Raw genomic sequence first — 13,711 nt, 5'->3', positions numbered from 1 at the left:
TTTTCCTTTATATGTGGCTTGAATTTTGACCTTTTGTTCCCTGCAGTTTTCAATACTTTTTTTTTTTTTTTTTGCTATTTATACTTAATGTTTTAACTGTAATATACCACAGGCATTTTCTTTTCTAGTCTTGTCTATTTGGTGAGCTGTGTGCTCCTTATATCTATTTCGGTGTGTCTTTTCATAGTTTGTAGAAGTTTTTTTTCTATGATTTTTGTGAAGAACTGGTCTATGCATTGACTTGGTGACTTGGATTTCTTCTGCCTCATCTATGCTGGTAAGAGTTGTTTTGTTTGTTTTTTTCCCCTCTTTTCTCATGGTGTCTGGTATCTCACATTTTTTTGGATTTTTGATCATCTGTTTCCAGAAGACAATGTTCTATCAATTGCTTCTGATTTATATTTTTCTCAACCCTCTTCTCTAATGATGCATGAGTTTATAATGAGGTGTATGTGTATTCCATCTATCTATCTGTCTGTCTATCTGTCTGTCTGTCTGCCTACCTACCTACCTACCTACCTACCTACCTACCTACCTACCTATCTATATCTATGTATATCTATCTATCTATCTATCTATCTATCTATCTATCTATCTATCTATCATCTATCTATCTATCTATCTATCTATCTATCTATCTATCTATCTATTGCACTACTGCAAATAGAAGCTTCTCACATGAGGGCTGTAAGATATATTGGTCTACTGATATAAATGTGAGTTACTAGGAGTCAGTCTTATATTATGCCCAGTTAGTAAAGTGATATAAGTATGTATCCCCTATGTGCTGTCTATGCATAAATTTTTGACTTTATAATGGCCCTAGATATGGGTTTCTTCTTGAGAAATGAAATGCAAATCCAACCAGAAAGTAGTTGTTTGCTGTTGTGATATTCCTGCTACTATTGTACCCCTGGACATTTCTTGGTAGGATTGTTATTACTGTAGCCAATGGGGTTCACAGATGGGCGTAATTACTTTCTTCTTTGATAGTGGAAATATAGCACCCTGGAGACGAACTAGGAGAGATAAAGCTTTAAGGTGTATACCAACGTAATTTTGCCATGTTCTATAATTCGGTCCTTTCTACAGTAGGATCTAATTGGTAAATTCAGAATGGTAATCAAGAGTAACAATAGTAGCTTGTAGTATTTAGGGGTTGGTCTATGGAAACTCATTGGCTAACAACTTTAAAGAAGTAACTAATTTCTGGCACCATACTTTTAAAAATTGGTTATTTTATTTATTTACATTTCAAATGTTGTCCCCCTTTCCACTCTTCCCTCTGAAAACTCCTCATTCCATCCTTCCTCCCTTTTGTCTCTAAGATGGTGCTCCTCTCCCTCCCATCAACCCACTCTGCTTCACTCCTCTAACATCCCCTTTTGTTGGGGCAACAAGCCTCAGAGGACCAAGTGCCTCTCCTCCCATTGATGCCAGATAAGGACATTCTCTGCTCCATATGTAGCTGGAACTATGGGTCTCTTCATGTATAATATTTGGTTGGTGGTTTAGTGTATGGGAGCTCTGAGGGGTCTGGTTAGTTGATACTGTTGTTCTTGCTTTGTGGTTGCAATCCCCTTTAGCTTCTTAAGGTCTTCCCATTCCAGTGGGGTCCCTGGGCTCAGTTTGATGGGTGGCTGTGAGTATCTACATCTGTCTTAGCCAAGTACTGGCAGAGCCTCTCAGAGGACAGCCATACCAGGCTCCTGTCTTAAAGTACTTCCTGGCATCAGCAACAGTGTCTGGGTTTGGTGTCTATGGATGGGATGAATGGCAAGGTGAGGTGGTCTCTGGGTGGCCTTTCCTTCAGTCTCTGTTCCATATTGTTGACCCCACATTTCCCTTAGACGGGAAAAAATTCTGTGTTTAAAAATTTGAGATGGTGGGTGACCCCATTTCTCAATTGGGGAGCCATGCTTATCTACTGGAAGTGGTTTCTTCAGGTTCTCCCTTCTGTTGAGTATTTTGACTAATATCATTGCCATTGGATCCTGGGAGCCTCTTGCTTCACTGGTGTCTGAGACTCTCTAGTGGCTTCCCCTGTGCTCCCTTCCCCCACCACCCACTGCTACGCATTTTTATTCATTCTCCTGGCTTTCTGGACTTCTCTCCTGTCTCTTCCCATACCTGATCCAGTCCCTCCTTTTGCCCTTCTCCTCTGCTCCCCTACCCAGGTGCCTCCCACTCTCAACCTCCCATGATTATTTTGTTCCCTCTTCTAAATGGGATTAAAACATCTACATTTTGGCCTTCCATCTTGTTAAGCTTCATACGAACTGTGAGTTGTATCATGGGTATTCTAAGCTTTTGAGCTAATATCCACTTGTCAGTGAGTACATATCATGTATGTCCTTTTGGGTTTGGGTTACCTCACTCAGGATGATATTTTCTAGTTCAATCCATTTGCCTGCAAAATTCGTGAAGTCATTGTTTTTAATAGCTGAGTTGTATTCCATTGTGTAAACATACCACTTTTATTTTTTGACAGCTTCTGCTGTCTAGTACTTTACTATAGCTCTGTGTGGAGTAACTACATTCTAATTATTCTTATTTGTATGTGTGAAGCTCTTATAATCATAGGTTCCCATATTTCCTTTTTGAAGGGTCTTTAATGTTATTTATCTCTTTCCTGGCCCTTCCTATGTTCTTCTTCTTCTTTTTTTTTCTTTCAGTTTAACACTTCCTACTCCATGATTTTCATTTAACCCTTTATACAAACATTCCAGCCCCACTCTAGTGTAAGCCCTGCCCAGTGGCCTCATAGTGATATGCTGACCTCTAGTAACTTTTCATGATTTGTGTTCAGCATAATTTTCTGATATCTATTCAAACTGTTTCAGGCAAGAATAGTACTTACTTTTGTAATGCTGACTATTATTCCATGATATGAACTTAGTTTCTTGTTTAAGTATTCACTCATTTAGGAACATGTGTGTGATTTCTGGTTTGGGGTCTTCTGTGGGTGAATAATTGCTATTAACATTGTGTGTGTGTGTGTGTGTGTGTGTGTGTGTGTATGTGTATGCCATTAACATTTTATCTAAATTTTGTAAAGTTTTATTTCTCTACTATGTATAATGGGATGCAGACAGTGGTCACTCTAAGAAGTTTATTGTTAGGTTCAGAAATAATGGTGTAGCTTTATTCATATTAGTGGTATCATTTTATGTTGTCATCTGTAATATGTAATATGGTAGCTTCTTTACAATCTCACCAGTATTTGGTGCTAATGCTTTTTTAATATTGATTTATTCTGATAGAGTATGTCAAAGCTTATATTAAATAGATATGGATTATAATTTTTGGATTGTCATTTAAAAGAATTTTTCCCTCTCAACTTCTAACATACCCTTAGGTTATCTTTTTGCTTAGTGCAACATATATAAATATTGTCATATATAATTAAAAAAATTAGATTGAATTATACATAGGTAAAATATTTTATTATTTGTCAACATCATTATCTCAGTAAAACGCTTTAATCTGTTTCCTTTTGCAAATACTCTGCCACATTAGAGCAAGCAGCAAAGCCTGTCATTTTTATCTGAAGCACTATGAGGCTCAACAATTTTCTTTTACTCTGGTAGTTTGTGGTTCATATACTATGTGTTAAAAGTAGAAAATGTACTTAGTTGAATCCTGGATGAATTTCAAATTTAACGCTCAGATTACTATGTAAAGAAAATTTTTTCCAGTAAAATTTTAATGTGTTAAAATTGAAATTTTTCTAATTAGATTCATGGGTGTTCTAGTGCCTTATAAGCATGAAGCTTTTGCGACGGCCAAAGCTTAGTCAGTTCTAGCTGGTCTGTCAGAACCATCCCTTGCTGTAGTACAAGAAATCAGTGCAGCTTATCAAATTATATTTTAGTTCAGTGCAGTCAAGCCTGTAGGGGCTATCCTTGATACATCTATAACACGCACGTGTGTCTCTCTGTCTGCAGTGTCTCTGCATATTTTCATTACACATGTTATAATATAAATTACACATTATAATATAAAACATATTTTCAAAGTTTAAGACAAGCTTGGTTTAAAATTTGAGCTACAAGAGAAACCCTGCCTCTAATAAAAATAAAACAATTTTTAAAAAGAAAGAAGGATATATATATATATATATATATATATATATATATATATATATATATGTATATATGTATATGTGTGTGTATATCTATGTGTATATACATGTATGTATCAGTCCTTTGTTTATCCTACCTTGATAACTGGCTTGATGGTCAAAACTGTTTTATGCCAAGGATGCTGTTTTGATGAGGTGTGGTACCCACACTTTTCTGAATGCAGTCCATAATTATCCTGTTATTGCAAAGTGGCCATACTAGATACTTTTCCACAGTCTATGACCTCACTAGTTCCAGAAAGCTGGCTAGTTCCAGGTATGATTTCCCCCCTGTAGTTGGCTAGACTGCAGCCGGTTGTCCCAGCCTATGAGTGTCACACTTGCCAACTCAGAAGCTTGGATCTGGCCTGGGTAGGAGCTGAGCGGCTTAGCATGCCATCTTTCCCTCATCTGCTCCTTCAGGGGGAGCTGCCCAGCACTGCTCACGACTCTGAATAGGCCAGCAATTGCAGTGGTGGACAAACCCACAGACCCTCATTCCTGTGTTAGGCACAGGTTGACAATAGGCACTGGTTTGCCGCCATGCTACCTACTGCAGACTGAGGATATCACTCAGTGTCCTGCCAGCCTTGTGACAAGCCTGCAGCCAGAGCCGCCACACTGTGTAAGTATGGAGTGGACAGATGAGAGAGAAACAGAAGTAGGGCAGCTTGAACATCATGAAAACAAACTGGAGGCTTGAGGGTGACAAGGAATAGACTGCTGTGAGTGACCAGCTTTACCAAGGAGGGCCATGGTGAGGTCCCAGCCTCAGCTGTCACTTCTGAATCCTTGGCAGTAGGAGGTCAGTGTCGATGTTTGTACTTTAATTCTCACTATAGCACATGGGGATGTCACTGGTCGAGGTATCTGCAAGGGACCACATGGATGTCCAGGAGTAGGAGGACCTATCTGGCCCTCCCCCTCACTGGCTGAGGTGCTCTGGAGTGCCGGCCCCACTGCTCACCAGAGTCAGCACATTGGAAGGTAGGCACTGTGCCTCGCCCAGGCAGCATAGGAGATCTGGTACCCCGATTAAAGCAGTCAGGAGAGCTACCCACAGGATCATGAATACTGGAGAATGAGTTCTGTCTCACCAGCTACAGCACTCATGAAAGCAGGCCCTCCCTCAACAACACAACTCCTCTAGGGTGAGGTGTAAGTGAACACATCCTGACAGAACATGGGCGAGCAGGTCGCAGCACTCCTGTACCTTGAGGCGGCATGGCTGTGGGGGTGATGCTGTCCTCCTTTCACTCCTAGCCACCTTGGCAGACATGGCCCAGGGGTCATAAGAGTGGGTGAGCTGGCCCTGTCCCTCACTGACATTAGGAAGAGAGGATTCTGAACCTCTCCCGGGCAACACAGTAGAGCTGACTCCGGAGGCATGGATGCTAGTGAGCCAGCCCAGAGGGCCGGGGAGCAGACCTTGCCCTATTGTGGATAACTACGTTGATTGGCTAGCCATGTCAGAGTAGTGAGCAGTGCCGCAGAGCGCCCCCTGGTGGTACAGACAAGAGTGCAGCTTAGCTACTATACAGGCCCAGATCCAGGGCTTAGTGTTATCTCACTCTGAAATCTATATCATCTGCAAATGACTGGGATATGTGAAAAGGCCAGTCCTGCTGATTCAAAGCTTCAGGACCTCCATGACACAGGGCAACAGCAGGATAACCAGGAGGAGGCCCAGTGAAGATCCAATATTGATAACGTCACAAAAGCCAGGGGCCACTAACCAGACCAATGGCTCATTGCAATGAAAATTTGCAAGGGATACTGTGTGGACAGAGGGATGCACTGTGACACACACGTTGACATATTACAGCTTCCATTGCAAAATGTTTTTCTATGCTTTGAAGTGTGTGTGTGTGTGTTCCTGTGGGGGGGGGAGGTGGTCAATTTTGCAAGAGAGAAGGATGGATATGAGGGGAGAAAGCAATAAACAGGACTGGAGTACATGATGGGAAACGAAGAATCAATATAACTTAAAAAAAGAAAATATTTGTGTGGCTTGGAGGAAGAGGGGGAGGAAAAAATGCATAGAGGAGTCCTATTACCAAATTCATGAAAAAAAAAAGGAAAGAAAAGGGTAATTGCTTTTTAAAAAGCTTATGGGATATCAGCAGTTACTTTATACCAGTAAAGTTGGGAAAATGGACAAAATCTTTGCTAAGTATGGCTTCCTAAAACCAAGGTAACAAAGACATAATTTAAGTAGCTCTGTGTCAGAGAGATGAATTGAATTTCTAAATTAAATATATATTCTTAAAGGAAAATCAATTGCAGATGGCATTGTTGGTAAACACTGTGAAACAGTTAAAAAGAAACTAAGCTGATTCTACACATTTTCTCTCAGAAAATAAGTGAAAACCATGACAAAACTCCTTTTATAAAAGCATTTAAACTAGAAAAGCAAAATATAACACAAACATTACAGACTAGCATTCTTAAAAATATCTGTAGTAAAATGTTCACTTGTATGTGTTTGTGTGATTATGATCACAATTTGCTATGAGGAGAAGCATCTTTGATAGTTGTGGCACCCACACATATTTGTGGGTGTAAGGATATAATTTAGAATGTAGTAAGTAAATATTCTGTTCTAGCAGCAAAGTGGCCATATTAGATTCTTCTCTACAGTTGAGGACCTCACTAGCTCCAGAAAGCTGGCTAGTACTTGGCACAATTTTCTTCCTGTTCAGAGGCCTTAAGTTAACTAGATTGCAGTTGGTTGTGCAAACTTGTGAGTGTCACACGTGCATCTTTGATTGTTGTGGTTCTGAAGTACTGCAGCTGGGTAGAGCTGTCAGTCACCTTCCCTTAAGTCAGCTTGCATAACATTTCTGGAGCTGTAGAAACTAGATCCCAAGTAAAAATGTTTCAAATGAGGTACAGTTCAAATCACCTGGATCCTGTGTCCTACATGTGTGGGAACCTCAGCAATGGAGACCCATGATCAATCCCCAAGAGGAAACCAATTATAACATAGATGCCTATATTGTTTTGAGAGTGACTTGAACTATTCTGATAAACTATTTCACAGGAGGTTTCTTGTGAGTGGAAACAATGAGCTCAGTCAATGAATATATGTATATGTATATATATGTATATGTATATATATGTATATATATGTATATGTATATGTATATATGCATATGTATATGTATATGTATATATATAAAGACTTTTATTTATATGAGTACACTGTCGCTATCTTTTGACACACCAGAGAAGGCACTGGATCCCATTACAGGTGTTTGTGAGCCACCATTTGGTTGCTGAGTATTGAACTCAGGAACCCTGGAAGAACAACCAGTGCTCTTAACTGCTGAGCCATCTCCCCTGCCCCTGCAGCTCAGTCAAAAGTGATAAATCTAGATTCTGGCTCGTATCTACGGTTCAGGGGACATCACAGAAAAGGAGGCAGGAATATTATAAGAGCCAGAATACTGAGCATTCGTCTATGAAACATTATTTCCTAGAAATAGCCACATAAACAAGATGGAAAACAAAAACAATATTCATGGACATATTAACATATAAGTGAGAATGTTTTGTGAGGTTCCACCTCTAGATAGGGAACTACAGGTAATGATGCTAGGTGGAGAATCAGCCTATCCCAGACATGAACCCCCTTCATGGTTATCAGATTCAGAGAAGTCAGCCTTGAAACTATATACAAAACAGAAAGAAAATGAATTCAGAAGGCTGTATTTATATTTGCATGAGCCCTTACACCCCCCCATACAAGCACACATATTAATGAAGAAAAAGAAGCTACCATATCAACTTGAGAGGGGGCAGGCAAGAGTGAGGCTGGAGGAAGAAATGGAGGAATCAAACGGTTATAATTTACTTTCAATTAAAATATATTAAAAAAAAACATATACTGGAGCCAAGTCTCAAAAATATTTTTCACAGGCTTGTTCTAGTACCTTACACATGAAGTGCATGCAATGAAATGTAAACAAGGGTATATTTATCAAAGGATATTATGAAACATTGTCTGGGAAAATTTATGGATACCCTTGTAAATGTGATGGACCAAGTTGCTGAAATGGAAATCCCAAACGTTCAGTTGCCATTTTTACCAAATGAATTTATGTAACTGATGCAATTCTTTTTAACATGGCAAAGCATTTGGTTTTAATTAATTATTTATGATTAATTTTTAAATTTATTTTTAAGCCCTATGTCGGTGTCACTCTTTGTCTCTCTCTGTGTATGTGTAGTACACATTACATGGGTAGGTGAGAGGAAAGCTAACAAATGTTCTCTTCTACCATGTGGGTCTTTCATAAGAAACCCAGTGAATCAGCTAATGTAGCTTGGTGGGGAGTGCATTCAGTAGCTGGCCTTGGCCTCCCTCACAGGCTCTTTTTTGTTATTTGGTAGACCTTGACAAGCTGATTTCAACACATACATAGGAAGACAAAGACCCAAAAGAGATAAAACATTCTGTAACAAGAAGAAAATATAAAGTAGTTGGGTTGTGTTGTGAAAAGAATTAAATCAATTTAAAAATGTAGTGATGGGAAAACTTAAGTATGAATTTAAACAATGAAGTTCTTTACCAATGTGTTTTTTCAAGTGGATATTCTCATACACAGAGTAACAGAGATAAAGTTCTTCAGTTTTTAAAAGTGCTGTGTCATTTAGAGTTCCTGTTTGCAGGGCAGGGAAAACAATGCTGGCAAGGAAGCAAATGAACAACAATAAAAAGATGCAGGCATAATTTCAGGCCTCAGAGGCACAACAGGATGCTTGGCAGAGAGATGGAAAGGGCAAAGAATGAGAGTCTGTAAGAGTCAGAAAGCAGAATCCATGACTACAAAAGCAGTTGGTTTTGATGGAACCTAAGGCACCACCCACTTTTTGATAAGGTTGTGTCTCTTTACTATTAACAACACAAATAAGGAAGATAAGTAAATAGGACAAACATGGAACATCCTTTTCAAAGACAGTCATGGTAGTTTTTTTTCCTCACTTGTCACACAAACATGATTGTAATTCTTAGTTGCTATTTCCTTTAAAAATGGGATTTATCTATTTTTTTATTTTTATTTAAACATTAGCTTGCACTGGAGTATGGTGACATACGAGTTTAATCCAAGCACTTTGAGACACAGAGACAGTCAGATCTTGGTGACTTTGGGGCCATCCTGACCTACATAATGAGTTCCAGAATAGCTAGAGCTATATAGTAAGACTCTTTCTCAATACTCAGTGCAAACAAACAAGCAAACAAACACAACTCTTAAAAAAATAGCAAAGGAAATAAATGGCTTCATTATGATGTTTCCATACATTCTTTGTATTAGAATTATTTCCCTTTCTGCCCCTGTCTTCGACCAACCTTTGTGCCTCTAGTATCCGTCTATTTTCAATGTGTCTCATTCTTCTTTCAAATAACATGTGTCTGCTATCTTCCCTATCTCCCATCCTTAAAACCTCTTCTCTCAAATGGATTCCTTTTTTTTGGGTCACAGCTTCATCTGCACTCACTTTGATGCATATATGCATATGTAACACTAGAGACCAAGGTCTGCATGAAAAAGAGCATGTGGCATTTGTCTAAGACTCCCATGGTTTATTTAATATAATTTAATTTTCAGATATATCGATTTTCCTATAAATTTCATAATTTGCTTTTTTTAACGGACAAGTAAAGTTCTCCAGTGAATATGCACTCCATTATCAATTCATCAGTTGATAGACATCTTAGATGATTCCATTTCATGCCTATGATGACTAGGGCAGTGACAAATGCGAATGTACAAGTATTCTTGTAGTCAGATATAATCATTTGGTTGTATGTCAAAGACTGGAATATCTGACCTTATACTTCTATTTTTAATATTATTGAGAAAAAATTCAGACTGATTTCTATAATGGTCTCACCAGCTCAGATACCACACATACATAGGATATCTTTTTATTGATATACTTACTACATTTTAGATGTGTGTTGACCACATATATCTCTTCTTTTGAAAACTTCCTGATTATTTTGGTCTATTTATTTAGGGAGGTTTTGTTTTGTTTTGTTTTGTTTTCTGTTTTCATTGTTTTTTCTAGCTAGTTTTGTTTTTAACCTTTCCAGCTCTTTAGATATTCTTGATATTAGAGTCATATCTTCAGTTCAGCTTGCCAAGAATCTTCTCCCATTCTGGAAACTCTTCACTGTGATGACACTTTTCTTTCCATGCACACTTTTAAAGTTTTATGTAACTTGAAAACTTTCATACAATTTTATAAGTTAAATGTTATTTCCTGTGCTCTTAAGGTTGTATTTAAAAAATCTTGCCTGTGACTTGAAGGACATTCCCTGTTTTATTCTAGAAGCTTCAGTGCTTCAGATTTGAAATAAAGGTCTTTCATCATTAAGATTGATTATATATATATATTTAAATTTATTCTTTTGAAAGTCAATAGCCAATCTTGTCAGCACTATATGTTGAATAGGCTTTTTCATAAAAAATAATGGCCATGGTTGTGTGGTTTTGTTTCAGGGCCCTGTATTATGTTTCATATGTCTGGATATCTATCATATCCAAATAAGTGTAAATTTTATCCTGCATCCACTTTTGACCAATAAGTCATTTTCAAATATGGCTCTGAGGCTTACTGGAACATTTGCTTGGGCTAATCTTCTGTAGACTAGTGTTGGTAATCTGTGTTTACAATATAGACAGCGAAAGCCAACATTTTGGAAAGACTTCATCTAGGACAAATACAGTGACATGGATGCTCCTTTGTCTCCTGAATGGTTGAGGTGAAGTCTCTCAGACCATCATACTGGAGATCATTGTCCAGTAAAATAGCCAGGGATAAGCAATGCAACCACTGTTATTCTCATAGACAGTTGTTGCCCTGGTTATTCCTTGCCATATTACTGGCCAGTGATCCCCAATCAGGAGAGGATGGGAAACACTCTCATTGACGCTGATGGGAGGGAGGAATGGCATAGAGAGTTTGCAGAGGCAAAACTGGGAAGGGGGATAACATTTAAAATGTAAATAAATCAAATAACCAATAAAAAAGAAGACAAAATTAAAAGAAACAAATCTGCTGAAATGTGGAGTATTTGTTCTGGACATGCAACTAGTTAATTATAGGTTAATACACTTAAAAGAGTGAACATAGTCACACTTGTAAAAGTGGACAGTTATTACACCTTTTTATTGTGGTGTTTCCAAAAGAGTAATTGGTGGGTAGGCTTGCTATCATTCTCAATTTACAAATGAGTTAAATTAACGTGAGTATGAGCACAATATTTCTAAAATTTAGGGAGAAGATTCAATTGCTAAAGGACTATGTTTTATTATTTTAAAAAGCATTTTATTTATTTTTACTCCATCTGTTGCTTCCCCCCCCCCAACTCTGCTCCACAGTTTCTCATCCCACACCTTCTCCCTCTTGTCTCTGAGAGGGTGTTCCTGCAAACTGCAACTCCTCAATCCCTGATCCCTGGGGTCCCAAGTCTCTACCGAATTAGGCACTTCTTTTCTCATGGAGGATAGACCAGGCAGACCTCTGCTATATATATGTGGAAGGGGCGGGGGAGGAGAAACTCAGACTAGCTTGCATATGTTTTCTGGTTGCTGGCTCAGTGTCTGGGAGCTCCCTGTGGTCTGGGTAAATTGAGATGACTGGGTCTTTTTATGGGGTTGCCCTTCCCTTCAACATCTTTAGTCCCTCCCCTAATTCAATCATAGAAATCCCTGAATTCATTCTAATGCTTAGATGTAGGTAGGTATCTGTGTCTGTCTCAGTTAGCTGCTGGTAGAGCCTCTCAGGGGACAGGAAAGCTAGGCTCCCGTCTTCCGTATCTTCTTAATTTTTGTCCCTGAAGTTCTTTTATTATTATTATTATTTTAATGTTAACATTTATTTTATTTTATTTTTATTAATCATTCCATTTTTTATGTCTCAAATGATATTCCCCTTCCTGGTTACCCTTCCACAACTCCCCAATCTCACATCTATCCTCTACTTCTTTTTTGCCTCTATAAGGGTGCTCACACACTCTAACTTCCACTTTACACCCACTACTGATCCAGCATCCACCTATTCTGGGTCATCAAACCTCCAAAGGAATAAGGGTCTCCCCTCACATTGATGTCAGACAAGGCCATCCTTTCCTACATATGTAATTGGAGCCTATAAGCTCCTTCATTGGTGGTCTAGTACCCGGAAACAGTGGGTGGTCTGGCCAGCAGACATTGTTCTTCTTAGGGGGTTGCTATCTCTTTTGCTCCTCTAATCCTTCTGCCAGCTCCCTCCACCAGGGTTTCTCACCTAAGTCTGATGATTGGCTGAGAGCATCTACATCTGTATTGGTCAGATGCTGGCAGAATCCCCTTGCTTGCAAGTCTTTTAGAAAGTAAAAATTCTGTGTCAAAAATTTTGATTGTCAGTAACTCACGCCATCATCCCTCCATTTGATGCTCTCTCTATGCACTGGAGGTATCTCTTTGACTTCCCTCTCCCCAGTTTTGCATATTTTGGCTAAGGTCACTCCCATTGAGTCCTGAGTGTCTCACCTCCTGGGTCTCTGGTACTTTCTAGCAGGGCCCCCCCTCCTATCCCCAAAGCTGCATTATACCCACTCATTTTTCTGGGCTTTTGAGCTTCTCACATGCCCAGACCCTCATACCTGATCTGGTTTCCCTTTTCCTCTCCCCCGATTCTGCCTTTTCTTCTCTCCCTTCCCTCCCACTCAAGTTCCTTCCTCCATCTCCCCTGCTTATTTCCTCCCCCTCCCCCTGAAGGTCTATCTTTACAAACTAGATTTAAATATTTGGAACTAATGAGTCTCTTCCTATGGGCAAATCAGTCTTTATAATATTCCTTTGTCATACAAAGAAGAAAGCTCAACTAAGGCCATGAAGAGATGAATAAGTTGAGGACAGTATGTTCTTTAAGATTATGAGTGCCCTGTCTAAAGAGTGCTACCTCTTGCATAAAATCACAACAGCGTTTTAACACATTAATCTCTGTTATTCTTCTAGTTTAATTTCCCAATCTCAATACCTTAGTTTACATTTTAACCTGTACATAATTTCTACACATTATAAGTCTTATTTCCTATTAAAGCTTCAGCTTCTGTATGGCTTTTATTAAAGGGGGTCCTTGCATTCTCTTTTATGACTGGATCCTGTGATACTATAGCTCTGTTTCCTAATCTGTTGTTATGCAGGGGTCCTTACTTGTCTTGCAGAAAAGAATATTTGCCAATAGCATTGAAAACATTGATGGCAAAGTAAGTTGTATTTGCTCAAATGTGATCTCTTTGTTACTTGTCACCCAACTCTCTCAATTGTACTTCCAGTTTATATTTCTCTTGGTGCTTCTGCATATTCTTCAAGCAGTACGCCATTGTCCCTTGTGCTTACAAAAATACTATTTCATTCATCATAATGACTTATCAGTGAAGAGAAGGAGCGAATACTACATTGGTATACATTTTTAATAAAGTCAGCACTATCATACAAAAAAATATAAATGAAGGTGGCTGGGGCCATTTACTTCTGAGACTAAAGTTCATGTTTTAGAAGAGAGGCTTGAAAGTATTTTTTGTGAAAA

This window comes from Micromys minutus (assembly GCF_963924665.1).
Source record: "Micromys minutus genome assembly, chromosome: 22".
Taxonomy (NCBI): domain Eukaryota; kingdom Metazoa; phylum Chordata; class Mammalia; order Rodentia; family Muridae; genus Micromys; species Micromys minutus.
This window is presented reverse-complemented; position numbering follows the sequence as displayed.